Raw genomic sequence first — 17994 nt, forward strand, 5'->3', positions numbered from 1 at the left:
CTTTAAAGTGTTGAAAATATGGGCAGTTTCTGTGGAAAGAGTCACTGGCAGGGTCAATATCAAGTTTAATATTTAAAGCATAGTAAGCTCTGTGAAGTATTTTAAAATCATTTCTCATCAATCATCATTCTTAGATTGTAAGCTCTAATGAGCAGGGCCATCTGATTCCTCATTTCTCATTCATATTGAATTGTATTATAACTGTATTGTCTGCCCTCATGTTGTAAAGTGCCATGTAAACTGTTAGCGCTATATAAATCCTAAATAATAATAATCATCAAAATTCCCTTATAATGCTTTCCAAAACATTTCTAATAGGGGCTTTATTAAGGAAAAAAGGCCATTAATTTATATAGAGAAGATTAGGTGTGCCAGTGGATGGGGAGTTTTTGAGAAAAGAATATAACAGAGTAACTGAGTATTTCATTTGTTTAGGATTTATAGAAGTGGTTAGAAAACTAGTTATGTTTGTGGGTTTTAACATAATAGAATGTAAGTGAGGATGTGAAAGCTTGTAGAATTGAGAAGGACAAAAGTTGAAGATCTTCATCTAACTCATCAACAGTTCTGTCTGCCTAGCCGGGGTAAAATCTCTCTGGTCAGCATACAGTTATATAATAAAACTTGAGATTCAGCTATCTCATTTTAGGAATATTAACAAACTCTGAACCTAACCTTTCGATGCCATGTTCCTTCATCATTGCAGAGTGTACAATAACTCCAGTCACCTCCTCAAAAGAAATCCATTTAAAAACTGAATATTTACCTGATCAGGGAGGAGAGGGGAGCCCCCTGTGAGAAAGTGCCCTGCATTTGGTAAGTGAAATTAGTTGTATTCAGCTGTGTGGAAGAAAAAAAATACTTCTTTTGGATGTTTCTTGATAGTTTCATTCAAGTCCCTGACAAAGGTGATGTGATATTCTGAAGTTGACCCCTGCTAAATAGGCCAGTAGATGGCCAGTGTATTGGCTTCAAATCTTTAATTTTAGTAGGCTAGGATCTTGCTCTAAGAACAGCTTTGGCTGATTCCCAGAACAGAACAGTGTTGTGTTTGTGTTGCCATTATAGTGAACATATTCCAACTAGCTGATTAATTGGGTTTGAAATTTCTCATCTTGAAATAGGTGAGTAGGGAATTTCCAACTTGGTGGGACAATATGGAGTGGGAATTATAGAGATCTGCTACTGGGGCATGGTCAGAAATGACAAGGGGCAATTTGTCAGAACTCTAAGGTGAAGAAAGACATGATCAACCATCCAAAATCGCAACCTGGAGAAAGATTTGTGGATGACTAAAATGTGGAAATGACCTCTTTCAAAGCAACAGAAGTGCCTCCAACTGCTCTTCAAGTCCAATGCATTAACAAAGCTCTCATAGGCCAGATCCTATGCATTGGATTCAGATTGCAGACTTCAGGATGCCTGCTTATTTTAAGAAAAATTCAAAACATTATTAAAGTCTTCTCCAACTACAAGAATATTTAAAGAAAACTGCCTTGGCAGTATTGGGTCCTTAGATGTTCAAGACAGAATGTTAATGTGATCCCTTGATCATGAGTGATACAATAATGATGATTGATTAAAAGAACATAGCAGATGAGAAGCAGAGATATCCCAGCGGAGCATTTCCCCAAACCAAGAAAAAAAGCCTCTTCTCTTGGGAGTCACCAGTAGTGAAGTTAATCTTATTACAATATTCACACAAAGGTGAGAACAACTGTTGCTTTACTTATTTGTGTTGGGTTTCATCAATAATTACCCAACAGCACAGCTTATTTCTTTTAGTGAATAGTATAATTAAATTGAAAAAAAGGATGAGCACATCAATAATAGTTGCAGTTTCAGATACTCCTGATTTCTCTCATGTAGAGTTGGAGAAGGGAAAGGAAAATGCTAAGATTCAAAAGCTGGAAACTTTTTCATAATAATAATAATGTAACTAAAAATAACTGAATGGATTTAGCTACCATACTTTACTGCCAAGGGTAGCACAGGTCACAGAAAAGAAAATAATACAAAATCTGTTGCCTATTGAGATGAGCATTTGAAAAATGCCAGATGCAAAGGAAATAATGTTCTTCTTTTTCAATATATTTTACCTATTAACATTATACTTCTCCTGGGATAAAGCAAAATAGCAGGTGGGCCACCTGCTTTATTACAACTATGTGAATTGGTGGGTAAAATGCACAAGGCAAATTACAGGGACTGTATACTGTGTTTGGAACATTGAGGTGACATAGCTAATTGTGACATAGCTGAATGTGCATAAAGTGATACTAAACACACACTGTTTAATTGATATTATCCCTTCTCTTTCTGTATATGGATGCTGGCACTGTAATTATTTTAATAAAAAAACATATACAGTATGTACCTTTTTTCCTAATCGATATACAGCTGCCACATGACCCAGTTCTTCCCCAGCCTGTCTGCAGGGAAACATAGGTAGGTGGAACTTCTAGACCTCTACTGCTGGTCACATGTTCAAAATAAAAAACAGCCTTTGGGATACAGAGTAAAAATAAATAATTAATATCAATAAACTGTTTTAAAATGTCATACAAATATACAGTATATTTGAAATCAAAACTTTATTATTTTTGTCAATAACATGGTGTGGGCGGATTTCTGCCAGTCACGGGCTGTGTCACACCCCAGCAGCCTGTGTCTCATAATTACAGGTAAGTGAAGCCTCAATCAATCAAGATGTAATATTTCACTGCCATAGTGTTTAGCAGGTAAATGGGCAGGGAGGGGATGGACTGTCAGTTACCACTGAGTGACTCTATAGTCACATGGGCTGCTCAGATGTGATAGGGAAGAAATGTTCACCATAGAAACTCACTAAAAACTGAGCATGTGCACTAGCTTCCAATACTGCTCTGCAAAATCCCAAGCTGCATTGGGCACTTGGAACAGAAAGGGGAGTTGGAGAACAGCAGGATCAACCTGGTTTTTTGCAGAATACAGAGAATGAATCCCGCAGTGACTGAGTGAGTATGAACAGCATGTAGTACAGCATTTATTGATAGTTTTTAATGATGTGGGTTTAGTGACATGTTAAGGCAGAATTAGATTGTACTAGTAACCTGAACACAATACATATAAAATATATTATGTTAGAGGGTTAGACATTGCATATAACTGAACATGTATTACACCTACTGTAAGCTCTTGTTCATTTTCTTATACAGTAATCTTTATTTTGTACCTAGAAAATTACACCACAACATATTCATGAATATGCATAATACAACAGACAATGAGGCTGATTTACTAAAGAATTTGAGAATGTTCGCACAATAAAATGTGCGAAGATTTACTTTATTTATCCTGTCAAATGAAAATAAAATCCTTATTTACGTATTTTATTCAGGACTGGATTGGATAAATTAAGTGAATATTTACATAATTTGAGTGAACATTCTCAAATACTTTATTAAACCAGCCTCAATCTGTTTACTGGCATTGAACATACTCATACACAATGCTCCTAAGACACTTTCAGGGATAATCATTTATAAACAAAAATCACACATCATTTTTGGAATTTCATGCCTACCTACTGTATAGTGTCATGACAGTTACTATACATGCAAAAGAATCCTCAGGATTCTATATTCCTAAGCATGCAAATACCATGAAAATAGCAAACCTGGTGAGAATGGAATTTAGGATCCCATAGATATAAGCCTGGTTGCTGTCCCCTCAGCCACGGGTCTCCAAACTGCGGCCCGCGAGCCGGATGTGCCCCTTTGCTTGCTTTTATCCAACCCTTGGGGCACTTTTCCTTCCACTGATACGAAGCACTATTCCTTCTATTGACTCCGATGGGACACTATTCCTCCCACTGACACCAATGATGGGACACTATTCCTCCCACTGACACCAATGATGGGGCATTATTCCTCCCACTGACACCAACAATGGGGCACTATTCCTCCCACTGACACCAACGATGGGGCACTATTCCTCCCACTGACATCAACAATTGCCCACTAATCCTCCCACTGACACCAACAATTGAGCACTATTCCTCCCACTGACACCAATAATGAGCACTGTTCCTCCAACTGACACCAACAATGGGTCACTATTCCTCCCACTGACACCAATAATGAGCACTGTTCCTCCCACTGACCTGAATGATGGGACACTATTCCTCCCACTGACCCCAACAATGTGGCACTTTTCCTCCCACTGATTCCCAACCACGGGGCACTGTTCCTTCCACTGACATCAGCGACGGGGCACTGTTACTCCCATTGATACCAGAAATGGGGAACTAATTACCCCACTGGCAGCAACGATGGGGCACTGTTCCTCCCACTGACCACCAAGTCTAGGGTATTGTTTACTCCCATTGATACCAGTGAATATTTCTACTCCAACTGGCCACAATCTGGCCCACCTAAAGTTTGAAGGGCAATAAACTGGCCCTTTGTTTCAAACATTTGGAGACCCCTGCCCTAAGCCACCCAGTGCACCTTGGACAGCCCTTACCTTATCATAATGGTGCATCCCACATGGTTACGCTGTAGCTGTAAGTGCTATACACAATGAAGAGTTCTCCACTATTGACCAGTTCATTATATAAAGGTAATCCAGCAGCTATTCAGCTTTCACTCTGCACAGTATAGAGTCACTTTTTGGGTTGATTTCAAATGCCCTACTGGTTGTAATTTTGAGTACTATAACAATAAACGAGTTCCATGGTCACAGCATACACTTTCATTTTATAATAATGGCATTGTAATAATAGCAATACAAACAATAGTTATATTTGGTATTCTGGTTATATCCAGTATAAGGTTATTTGAAAAATCTCCTTTCATTTTGTGAGTTTTGCCTGTCTGCTGGCCAAATCTTTCTAGAACGTCCTGATTTCCCTGCATGTTTTGCAGTTTCTCCTCTGCTGTTTACTTTCAATTTCTAAGGACTACACGTTCCATGGTACCTTGCTGCCTGCAACCTGTGATTACTGTGTTGACTCCGCCTCCCAAAACCCCTGCTGTCAGCACCTCTGTAGTTCAGAAGGCAGGCTCTGTGAAATGTGTGACACAGCAGTGTCTGTTTACAGGGCATAGTGAATACCTGTCACAGAATTCAAGGAAGTAAATGTGTGGGATCTTCAGAAAGTAAGATTACAAACTTCAAGATCATTCAGATCAATAGGAGCATGCTAGAAATAATTGAAATATAATAAGGGGATGAATATATGATTTTACATGTTGACTATAGGTATTCTTTAAAATTAAAATGGAAGTTCACCCAAAACCTAACTTTAAACCTGCTTGCAGCCACATTCTAAAATGAATCTATTTAGCTCTGTAAAGAAGAAACCACTATACACCTTTTCTGAAGCTGATTGTGTCTGATCTCCTGCGGCAGATGCTGTGTGCAGGAGAGAACTGACAATGGCTGTGAAATGCATGGGAAGTGATGTCTCCCATAGAGTTACTATGGGGCTTGGCTTCCATTGTGGATTGCCTCTCCTACACACGCCTTCACACTGAAGCTGCCACCTACAGCTCAGCGTGGGACCGTACCGCAGCAGCTACACAACAGGTATGTATAGAGATTTCTTCTTTACAGGGCTAGATAGATTAGTTTTAGAATGTGGCTGTGAGTAGGTTTAGAATTAGTTAGGCTCTGCTTTAAATAATGCATGCAAATTAATTCAAATAAAATCCAATAATGTGGATAGTTCAATAATAACTTTCACATTTTGAAAAGAAAATATATAGGTTAAAGCAATAAGGTAGTAAACTTTGGTGGTATTTAATCACCTCTGGGTTTTTTATTTTTTGAAAATGTTGAAAAAAAAAGTTTTTCTTAGTTTCTGTTATAACATTTTGTAAATAAGTGATTTTTTTCCTACACTAATGTGCGCTAATGAGGCTGCATTGATGGGCACTGATAGGCGGCACTGATGAGGAGGCACTGGTAAGTAGCACTGATGGGCATTGACAGGCATCACTGATGGGAACTGAAAGGCAGCACTCATATATGGCACTGATAGGCGGCACTGACTGGCACTGATAGGTGGCACTGACTGGCAGCACTGATAGGTGGCACTGACTGGCAGCACTGATAGGTGGCACTGAAAGGCAGTTCAGATGGGCACTGATATGTGGCATTGATGTGCACTGGTAGGTACTGATATGTGGCACTGATGGGCACTGGCAGGTGGCATTGATGGACACTGACAGGTGGCACTGATGGGGCTACACTGATCATCAGGGCACACTGATCATCAATGCCCTGATGATCAGTGTACATGTCCCCTCTGAGTAATGCCAATTAATGGCTCTCCTCTCCTCACGAGTTGTCAGTGTGACAGCTCATGAGGAGAGGAATGCAGATAACAGGCATTTCCTTATTTACATGCAATCAGCTGTGATTGGACACAGCTGATCACATGACGGAGCCAACGTCTTCGGCTCTTTCCATTGATCGGTGAGCTGCTGTGTTCCAGGGACACATTGCACCACCGATCGTCGTGTTGCGTGGTTAGAGTGGTAGGACGTCATATGATGTCCTCCCAGAACGAGAGAACCACCTTGCGCCCGTCATTACCTTATATGGCGGGCGGGAGGCTGTTAAACAAACACTATTTGCTACGAAAAAAATCGGAACGTGTCCATGTTTGCACATATTTTAAAAAGTGTGTTTATGAACAGCAGCAGAAAAATAGGCAATTAAAAATAATCATGTTGTACAGCGCTACACAAACTGTTGGAGCTATATACACTCACCACTTTATTAGGTACACCTTGCTAGTTCCGGGTTAGACCCGTTTGCCTTCAGAACTGTCTTAATTCTGTGTGGCATAGATTCAAAAAGGTGTTTGGGTCCATATTGACATGAGTTACTGTTGCCTTTCTATCATTTCTAACCAGTCTGCCCATTCTCCTCTGACCTCTGACATCAACAAGGCATTTTCGCCCACACAACTGCCACTCACTGGATATTTTCTCTTTTTCAGACCATTCTCTGTAAACTCTAGAGATGGTTGTGTGTGAAAATCCCAGTAGATCAGCAATTTTTGAAATATTCAGACCAGCCCGCCTGGCACCAACAACCATGCTATGTTCAAAGTCACTTAAATCCCCTTCTTCCCCATTCTGATACTCGGTTTAAACTTTAGCAAGTCGTCTTCACCATGTCTAAGATGCGTAAATGCATTAAGTTGCTGCCATGTGATTGGCTGATTATCAGTTTGTGTTACTGAACAATTGAACAGGTGTACCTAATAAAGTGGTCGGTTAGTGTAAATCCTGTATAATAATAATAATAATAATAATATAAAGAGTCTTTACTGAGCCACTATCCTGCCTTAAAATAGCACATCTGTCACAAATATAGAGAAGGCAAAACTCCAAATTTAATATAAAAAGCTACATTTTTTTCATTAGCGATGCTTAATAATGTCGTGTTTGTATCAGCTTTTGCAGTGACTAACTCATGTGCATGTAGTCTTGCTATTACATTTACAGTGGCATAATATACTGGCCTTATAGCTTGTGATCAAGTGCTAATGAAAACCAAATCCAGTTATCACCAGATTTTTTCAGAAGTCTGCAGTTACACCCTTGAGTAAGACATTTAGTCATCTGTTAGGATGCCAAGAACATGTAGTTCCTCCTGCTAGTAAGTGGTAAATCCTTTTAGCTCTGGTCACAAGGTAAGACACAAGTAAAGACATGGAAAACCAGATTTGACGCCAAGGATTTACATATATGAATTTGCTTTGCTATGGTCTTTTCCTTTTACACAATCAGAACATACAATGTAACGAACGTTTGTTTGTTTGAGTCTTTTTTTTTTATATTACTACCTCTTCGTGAACCTAGATGATATACTGTAGTTTAACAACATAATTTCTAATTAAATAGTTCACTTAGATCACAATCATTTCTTCAACACATCGATTGTAAGACGTTCATCAAACGGTAAAAAGCAAAAAGTCACGTACTGTATGTCTATATAAATTATACAGTATACAATGAAAAGGGCACACAATACAGTTTTATTAGGAAATTACCGCAGTGACAAATACATGTCTTTAATGTTTATTGGCTGTTATTTTTCTGACCTTTCTGAACTTCAGAAGTGTCAGAGATTTATAGAAGCCTGATAATATGAATACCTTATAGAACAAAGAAAGTCATACATTTTTGTAGCATTTTAACTAGTTATCATTAGGGCAAAATGAATAGAAATGTTTCACTTAGGAAAAGGAATGTTCATTTAACTTGGTAAATAAGACAAAGCTATGTTCACTTTGAATATCTAGTCATATGTAAGGGAAATATTAAAAAAATAACACGAATTTGAACTATCATAGTGAATGCAGCTTTACCTTTTTAATTAGGGTATGTGTACATTGAGTTTTTAAAGTGAACATTAATTTTGTTAAGTGAACGGCCTCTATTTCTTTGGTTTTAAGAATTTACCCAGAGACTTAAAGTGTATTTTAATTTTTGCAGCCAAATTGTTAGTTATGATTATTATAATACAGGATTTATACAGCATCAACAGTTCACGCAGCACTTTACAATATAAAAGGAGACAGTACAGTTACAATACAATAAAATACCAGAGGGTTAAAAAGGCCCTGCTCATAAGAGCTAACAATCTAATAGAATTGCTATAACAGCTACTTTATATTTTTTACATGTCCACATTCACATAGTACGACTAGCAAAACAAAATTGCTGCTCCATTTTTTAGATGCTGTATGTTGGACCTTTCAGCAAAGAAAAACCTCTTTGTGAGGAGCCTGGGAAGTTGTGTTCACTTTGACAGACCGCCTGGCACCTCACCTGAGTGCCTCAGCCAAACGGTGCCTCCTGCCCTCCAAACCTTCCAGCAGATCAATAGTTAATACCAGCCCTGTACCCCAAGCATCATACACAGACAAGATGTTGAGGAAAAAAACCAAAGAAATATCTTTATTGAACAGAAATACAGGTTTTTATACATTTTAAAAGTAGGGGCAGTTCCCACATGAACAATAAAAACAAATATTGCACATTGAGGTAAACATCCCACAATGGTTAGGTAATGAGGTAAAGTTGTCACAAGAACAACCACAATAGGAGGATTAGCAAACAGAGAGAAACAATAGGTTACTCAATTAACAATGAGAATTCACACTCAGGAGACACACAATGGAGAAATAGGGGAAAACACTTAAAACCTAGACAGGATAGGCCAACACATAACACCTTAATAAACATATTACACATAAAACACAGGAGGCCCCAGCATCAAGTTGTTTTGAGTGGATTATAATCTTCTGCTTTGAGTCTAGGAGGGGAAGGGGGGTTGAAGCAGTCAATGCTGGTTTGGGCACAGAGGCTCCAAATCTGTATCCTCCAGTTATCAGAGTCTGTGTATTTCAGGGAGACATGGACTTGAATCTGAAGCAAAACTACTCCAAAGGTCTCCCCAAGCACACTCCTCCCAAAGAATAGAGCTCTCCTCCAATACCAAGGCCCATAGTCAGTAGGCAAGAGGCTAGCCTGCAGTTCCCTTTAAAAGCCCCTGTCCCAGTTGGGTGTGTCACATTTCTCCTTCTCCAAAAACAGACTAACTAGGTCCCAGACTTCCAAGTAGTCTGGACATGTGTTAGTCCAGCAGAGTGAACCAACATAGTCAGTCAACATGATCTCCATTCTTGACCGCAAGGAAAAGATGTTGTCAGCAGGTGTGGGGAAGAGGTCATGGACCCTCTGTCTGACTGCCAGCGCTTCAGCTGGGAGGTCTTTACTGTTTTGGAGCTCAGTCTGCTGCTGGTAAGAGGGGTTGCCTGACCTGACTCACTGGAGCCATAAAGACACAGTAGGGGGTAGACAGAAGCTAGTAGTGCTCTGCCCTATTGCTAGTGCTTCAGCTGGGGACCCCACATCCCTCACTTGACTAACTGTTGGGATGGGAGGAAAGGCTGACCACCTCCTCCCCTGGACTGAATATCTGCCGCTTGGGAGGGGGAATGGCTTCGTCCCCTCTCTGCACCTCTGACTGCCGCTGGGGAGTGAGGATGGTTTCCTCCCCTGCCTGAACATTGGACTGTCACTGGGGAGTGAGGATGCCTTCCTCCCCTCTCTGCTCCCTGGACTGCTGCTGGGGAGGGGGAATGACTTCCTCAATTCCCTGCACGTCTGACTGACACTGGGCAGCAAGAATGATTTATATGTTTATTGATTTATATGGATCCAAATTTCCATACATATACCATCCTTATTCAGTCTTCATTCACATCTGGGCATGTTTGTTTAAGAACATTATTATTAAGATCTTTCAACTTTTCTTTGGTATGGATTGTTCACGCATTTTTCATGTTTTTGTAATTGTATTTTTATCAAGCTCGTAAATGTAAATGAATTGTACTATCCCCACTGTAATTGTAAAACCAATATATACTATTGAGACATGTTGTTGACACGGTGGCCCCTTCTCCCAGCCTGAGATGGCCCAACCCAGAAGGGAGGGTCCATTTTTAGTTTTAGAGTATATATGGGAGAGAGTACTCAGTGTTCAGTTAGCTCTGATGAAGAAGGGACCCCCTTCGAAACGCGTCAGCTGTACCCTGAGTGTCTACCCCTATGATGAGACTCGCGCAGGCTCTACTATTCTAAAGTTCCCTTGAGGACTTACATGCTTGATTTGCTTAGATGTTTGTGAGTATTATTCTGTATTCAATAAAATCTGGTTTACTGAAGTAATGCGCAAGGTTGGTGCGCTTTCTGTTTTATTTTGCTTTGCAGTACTGGTCGGGCTTCCCCAGCCTTGTTTGGAGCTGCACAACCCCATATGCACTGATGGTTGATTTTTTCAAGTTCTGGTTCCATCTATCCACCCCTTCTTGGGTCTCAGAGCGTAGGAGAGGTCGTTTCTGGAACTAAATCTAGAACTATATTTACAAGGCAATAGCACATACTCTTTAATCAATATATTGCCCTTTAGAAAGTTTCATACACATGGCATGAATGATCTCATGTCCCACAAGATTTGATTCAGGCAATACTAAATTGTAACAGACTCATTGGGAAGAAAGAGGAGGCTTTAAGAAAAACACTGATGTCTATGAGAGGAGTAACACAGAATGTACCTAATAGTCAGCGAGTTGAAGATCAGATTGAGATCAACTTATTTATCACCAGTTTATTCCCTGTCTACTTCTCTTGGATATTATTAAGGCATAATACTACATTATTTTACACATACTGTAGAAAAGCTATAATAACTCATTGTGTTTTGCTCCTGAATGTTAAAATTGTGAACTTAAGCCAGTATTAAGTGGTTTGAATCTCCTGCTGAACCGGCTGAGATTTGAATCATGTACAGGCAGGATAAATGTACCCAAGTGATCGATCAACTTAGGTACAACCAACCTACCGGATTTTGCATGCAATTATTGCTGTTATAGCCACTAGCAATAATCACTGTCTTCTCCCAGTGGGGACAGCTTCCTCCCATGGTTGCAGGAAAGAAATTTACTCTGTGTATGGCCTGCCTTACTTCGTCACAACCTTTTTTCCAAATCCTAGAAGTGCTAGAAGTCAACTGTCCCAGTGAGTGCTCAGGTAACATCCCTTCTGCAAAAGAGTGTTGAATCTGTGTAGGATCTTGGAGAATGATTCTCAAAAAGTCAGATGGGAATAAGCTTGGCATACTAGCCACAATAATGAACGTTTGTGTAAATAATTAGCAGTTGAGGAATGATTGCCATGGTCCAGAGATTTAAAGAGCTCCTGACTGTGTTAGTGGTTTACATTACGCAGGTCTGATTTCTGTCTATTGTGAAATACAACAAACATATTTTAAATTGCGTGAAGGATGAGTTAGGCAGCTATCACATACCTGGTGATGGAGGCCAATGGAGAGAGGGCTTCCCTTGCGGCTAAGTTCCGGACTCCCCTGAGAGTGGGACAGCGGGAGTCTGGCCCAAAGTTGCACAGTTCGTCTGTAGGAGTGCTGGTTGGTGGTCCACTCAGAAGCACAGCTGGTGCACGGAGATAGGTCTGCAGACAGGAGGTGCCTGTGCGTGGTATGTAAGCCCTTCTGGGATTTAGATGTTTACTGGGTAGTTGGTTCAAGCCAAGGTCAGCTCCCAGGTGGGAATCAGAGCAGATGTAGTCAGATGGGATAGCCGAGGTCATACACAGAGGAGCGAGAGAGAGAGTATTTGTAAGCCAAGCCGAGGTCAGATTAGGGGTAAAGCAGAGTAGACAGGTCCAAGAGCAAGCTGAGTCAGTAACAAGAAATCACAGGTCAGAAACACAGGAAACAGGAACAGGGCACGGGGAGCTAGAGATCATCCAGCAACTTGAGGAAGTGATGAGCCTCCTTATAAAGGCCATCTGGCACCAAACTGAGGCTGATGTGTACTTCTGTGGCCATGCAGAGTACTTGCAGAAATGCCAGATCTTCCAGAACTTTTGCCGTGGACAGGACCCTGACAGCAGCTAGATTGAACTGTTGCTCTGTTGCTAATAAAACTACTATTACTGATAACCTCAAGAAGGTTCCTTGAGGTCAGTCATATACTGTAAAAGACAAGCATCTCTAGGTCAAATTACCTTGGTAATCCCTAAATTGGTGTAGTCATAATTTCGAACATATATCATATACATCTTTTGGATTTTGAACTGCATTTAGTCTTAAAACAATGGATTACTATTCCAGCCATGTTGTCTAAAAGATACAATGGTTTGTCAACAGTGTATTTATTTGGAATCTAAAACTCAACCTTGCTCTTTTGTATTAGTAAAATAAATAATATAAAATGAATCATAATTAGTTTGTTCTTAACTCAACTGTCCTTATGCCGTAAAGCCACTGATGCATCAATGCCGCTGCATTAATTAGTAGGATCCTTTCCTGGCTCAGTGTACCTAATGAGGGACAGATAATCATTTCAGGATCACATGCTCTCACATCACAGTCCACTGTGCAAGACTGCCGAAAGCTAGGAAACTATTGCCAGTTTAAAAATGGCTAAAAATGTATTGCTTCAAAGGTGCCCTTCACAGAAAATCTGCAGTTTTAAGGGCTTTTGTTTTTTTTTAAATACATTTGTGTTTTATTTCTTCTTCACATACTTTCAGTGTCATCATCATGGAAACACAATGGCTTGGTGGTTAGTACTTCTGTCTTGCAGTGCAAGAGTGTCTGGATTGAATCCTAGGCAGGACACTAAATGCATGTAGTTTGCATGTTCTCCCTGTGCTTCTCAGGGCTAACTTCCACACTTCAAAGGGTCGGTTAATTGGCTCCTGCCTAAATTGGCCCAAATACGTATGTGTGTATATGCATGTGAGATAAGGACCTTAGACTGTAAACTCCTTGATGGTTGGGACTGATGTGTATGTACATTATGTATACTATTTATGTGTTAAGATTTGCCATAGAGGATGCAATCTCTTGTTTCTTGAGGTATCCCTGAAGCAGGCAACGACAGTGGTGTACTTATTGGAGAGTGGGAAGTGTAGTCCACAGCAGGGGCCAACACTCTGGTGGTGTTGAGGCCATCAAGCATTTTTGAGGGGTTGCAGGGCACTGAAGGTTCTATGGTATTTGTACTACAGAGCCACTTCTGCCCACCTGACAGTGTCAAGGAAAGGTGCCTTCTCAGATCTGGTCACATGACACAGCTGAGAGGAGGACTTGCCCTCACTCTTGTAATTTAAGATCTGTACTGAAATGGATTCTGTATTAAGTGGTTATGTTAGGAGGGGGGTCTGTACTGGGGGGAGGTAGGATGGGAGGGGGGTTTGTACTGCAGGTGTGGACTAGGAGAAGGGACTTAGGACTGTGAGTAAAGATCTGTACTGGGGGAATTAATTGGGCATTTGTGGAAAACTTTGCTGTGGGGAATATGGACTTGGGGGAGGGATTTATACTAGAAAGAGGGTAATTTTTTGGTTACAATCTGTGCACAGGCCTGTGCATTACATAATGCTGAATACTGCATTCTCTTTGCATTTCGAACTCCTGAGTCTTGCATTCTGTGCATTACGCACCCCTGAGCGCTGCACTTTCTGTGCAACACACTCCTAAGCCCTACATTCTGTGCATTATTTACTCCTAAATCCTAACCTCTCTGTATTATTCACTTCTGGGTCCTGCATTCTGTGTTATGCACTTCTGGCCCCTGCGCTCCCTGCATTATGTATTCCTGACCCCTGCAATCTCTGTTACACACTCCTTAGCCTTGCATTCAATGCATTATGCACTCCTGAGTGCTGCACTCTCTGCGTTACATGCTCTTGAGCCCTGCATTCTGTGTATTATGCACTCTCTGCGTTACATGCTCTTGAGCCCTGCATTCTGTGTATTATGCACTCTCTGCATTACATGCTATTGAGCCCTGCATTCTGTGTATTATGCACTCTCTGCATTACATGCTCTTGAGCCCTGCATTCTGTGTATTATGCACTCTCTGCATTACGTGCTATTGAGCCCTGCATTCTGTGTATTATGCACTCTCTGCATTACGTGCTCTTGAGCCCTGCATTCTGTGTATTATGCACTCTCTGCATTACGTGCTCTTGAGCCCTGCATTCTGTGTATTATGCACTCTCTGCATTACGTGCTCTTGAGCCCTGCATTCTGTGTATTATGCACTCTCTGCATTACGTGCTCTTGAGCCCTGCATTCTGTGTATTATGCACTCTCTGCATTACGTGCTATTGAGCCCTGCATTCTGTGTATTATGCACGCTCTGCATTACGTGCTCTTGAGCCCTGCATTCTGTGTATCATGCACTCTCTGCATTACATGCTCTTGAGCCCTGCATTCTGTGGATTATGCACTCTCTGCATTACATGCTCTTGAAAATGTCATACTCTTGATCAATGCACTCTGAACTCTGGGATTTATATGACATTGTGCTGCCTTGTATTACACAAGGCATTCTTTAGCATTCAGCAGTGTCTGTCCCCTTTAAGGCTAGGGACTTCCTGTTTGCTAACTTGGGAGGAAGTGACCTCATCTCTTCAGACTGAAGAAATTCTACTATGCAAGTAGATGTGGGATGCTGTTCTCTCTTCATATATGGGCTTGATTAGACCCCCAAAGTCTTTTTACCGCGCATTCACATTCATATTCACACTTCATGTACTATGTCACATGTTATCAGTAAAAGATCATCGGTTATCAATCATCGACTCATTACTGTGTGGACATCAAAGGTTATACTGCCTGTTACCCTCTGTAACTCTTCCATAACTGCAGAGAAGGCAGGAGAGTAAAAAGACTTACACGGTTACTTCAGAGCACATTGTGTGAAAACGCTACAGCAAGCCCCACAACACAGAAAAGACTCTTAACTGTTAATACAGCAGCACGTGTGTGTGAAATCCCTACAGCACAGCCAGTCTAAGGCATAGCAAAGTGAAACTAACTCAGCTTCATGAAAGATATCACTAAATTAACCCTTCCTAAAATCTCGTGCAAACAGGAAGAAAATATGCACAGTACGCTGGAAACTAGGTCACAATGCAGCACGCCGAGAACTTATAACAAATCGGATCTGTCGTCATCCAAAGCAGAAACCGCCAGATCTAAGCGTTCAAGTTCCAGGCATTCAAACGTCACAGACCTATCGTCAGTCAGTGCTGGGGCAGCCAGGAGTAAGCATACAAGTTCCAGACATTCTAGCGTCACAAACTTGTCTTCAGTCAGCGCTATCGCCGCCAGGGCACAAGCCAAGGCCGAGGCCGCATGCGCCATGGCCTCCTATGCCATACAGGAAGCAGAGCTTATGAAAGAGCAAGGCTACCTAGATGAAGAACAGCAGAAGAGTCAAGCTGAAATAAAAAAGAGACAAGAAGAAGGGGAAGCTGAAATAAAAAAGAGACAAGCCGAAAGGGAAGCTGAAATAAAAAAGAGACAAGCCGAAGGGGAAGCTGAAATGAAAAGGAGAACAGCAGAAACGCTTAGGAGAAAGGCAGAAGTACAAGCCTCTTTACACATACTTCAGCAACAGAAAATAGCTGCAGCAGCCATAGCTGAAGCCGAAATTCACGCGAGAGCTGCAGATATTCAGTTTATAGAGAGCGATGTACTGGAAACACTGATAACACCTCTCAGTACATTCCAACGCACCCGTGAGTACGTGCAATCACAAGCAACCCTGTACCCTGATAAACAGCCTAGTGACGCACCAAAACCATCAAGGACCCAGTTGGGAGCAGACAGCTTTGATGTTACGCGTCACTACAAGACTGAACCTGAACAGCCACGTGATAAGTCAACCAATCACGGGCTCAGATACCAAACCGCCAACACACTAAGAAACCAAGTAGATGGTGATATAACCTCTCCTCGTGCAAAACCAGATCTAGACTAAAATAGAGGAGAGCAACCATCTGACCAAAATAGACTTAGTCAAATACCTCAACGAACCCATCAGTCACTATCAGCAAGTAGTCCCACATTTGTACCCAGAACAAATGCACCTGACACAGCAAGGGTTACAGACGTGTCGAAATACCTGATGCGCCGTGAGATGGTGAGCACTGGTCTCTTGAAGTTTGACGATCGTCCTGAAAACTACTGGGCCTGGAGGTCATCCTTCCTAAGCAGCACCCAAAACTTAGAGCTGAAAGACAGAGAGAAGCTCGACCTACTCGCCAAATACCTAGGACCAGAGTCCTCAGAGCAGGCCAAAAGAATCAGGTCAGTGCATGTCCATGATGCAACAGCAGGACTTGCGATGGTCTGGCAGAGAATGGAAGACTGCTATGGGTCACCTGAAGTAATTGAAGAAGCACTTTTAAAGAAAATTTAAAAACTTGCCCGAAAATGACAAACAAAGACAATCAGAAACTGAGAGAGCTCGGAGACCTACTCCTAGAGATAGAAGCAGCAAAGATTAGTGGAACTCTGCCAGGTCTCTTATACTTAGACACAGCACGTGGAGTAGAGCCCATAGTCGAGAAGCTCCCTTTCAACCTGCAAGAAAGGTGGGTCTCTCAAGCATCCAGATACAAGAAAGACTATCGAGTTGCATTTCCACCGTTTGTCTTCCTCGCTGAATTCGTTGTAGACCAAGCTAAGACACGCAATGACCCAAGCTTCGCCTTCCTGAACAAGAGAGTTGCAAGCTCCCCAAGGACAGAGAAGCAGCTGCCAGTACACTACAAAGAACGCAGAGCAACAGTGTCTGTGCGGAAGACAGAAGTCCCGCCTGAGGCTGCAGCCAATCAAGAAGACAATACACGCAAGGAAGTTGAGGATCCAGACAAACAGTGCCCAATACACAACAGGCCTCATCCACTAAGAAAATGTCACAGTTTCAGAAGTAAGACTTTAGAGGAGCGCAAGGCTTACCTTAAAGACAATCACATTTGTTTCAGATGCTGTGCCTCAATGCAACATCTTGCAAAAGACTGTAAGAGAGAAATACGGTGCACAGAATGCAACAATGACCGACATCTGTCAGCACTGCACCCAGGACCACCACCATGGAGATCAGAAGTTCCAGCAACTCAAGAAGATCATGGTGGGGAGCAAAAAGAAAGTGCAACACCAGCGATAACTTCAAAGTGCACTGAGATCTGTACAGAACCAGGACTCTCTAGATCATGCTCCAAGATATGCTTAGTCAAAGTGTATCCCAACGGTGTCAGAGAAAAGGCAGTGAAGATGTATACAGTCCTAGACGAACAAAGCAACAGGTCTCTAGCAAAGACAGAGTTCTTCGACCTCTTTGGTGACAAAGGAAGTTCAACTCCATACACCTTGAAGACATGTTCGGGAGTTATAGAGACATCAGGGAGAAGAACAAACAACTACACCATTGAGTCATTAGATGGAAAGACGCAGCTGACTCTTCCTACCCTCATAGAATGTGACATGATACCAGATGACAGGTCAGAGATTCCCACACCTGAAGTAGCACGTCACTACCCTCATCTCATGCGAATAGCAGACAAGATCCCAACACTCAACCCAGATGCTGCAATCGTCCTTCTA

Source organism: Staurois parvus, unplaced genomic scaffold (genome assembly GCF_062004578.1).
Source record: "Staurois parvus isolate SC_StPar_1 unplaced genomic scaffold, SC_StPar_1.0 ptg000165l, whole genome shotgun sequence".
NCBI lineage: Eukaryota > Metazoa > Chordata > Amphibia > Anura > Ranidae > Staurois > Staurois parvus.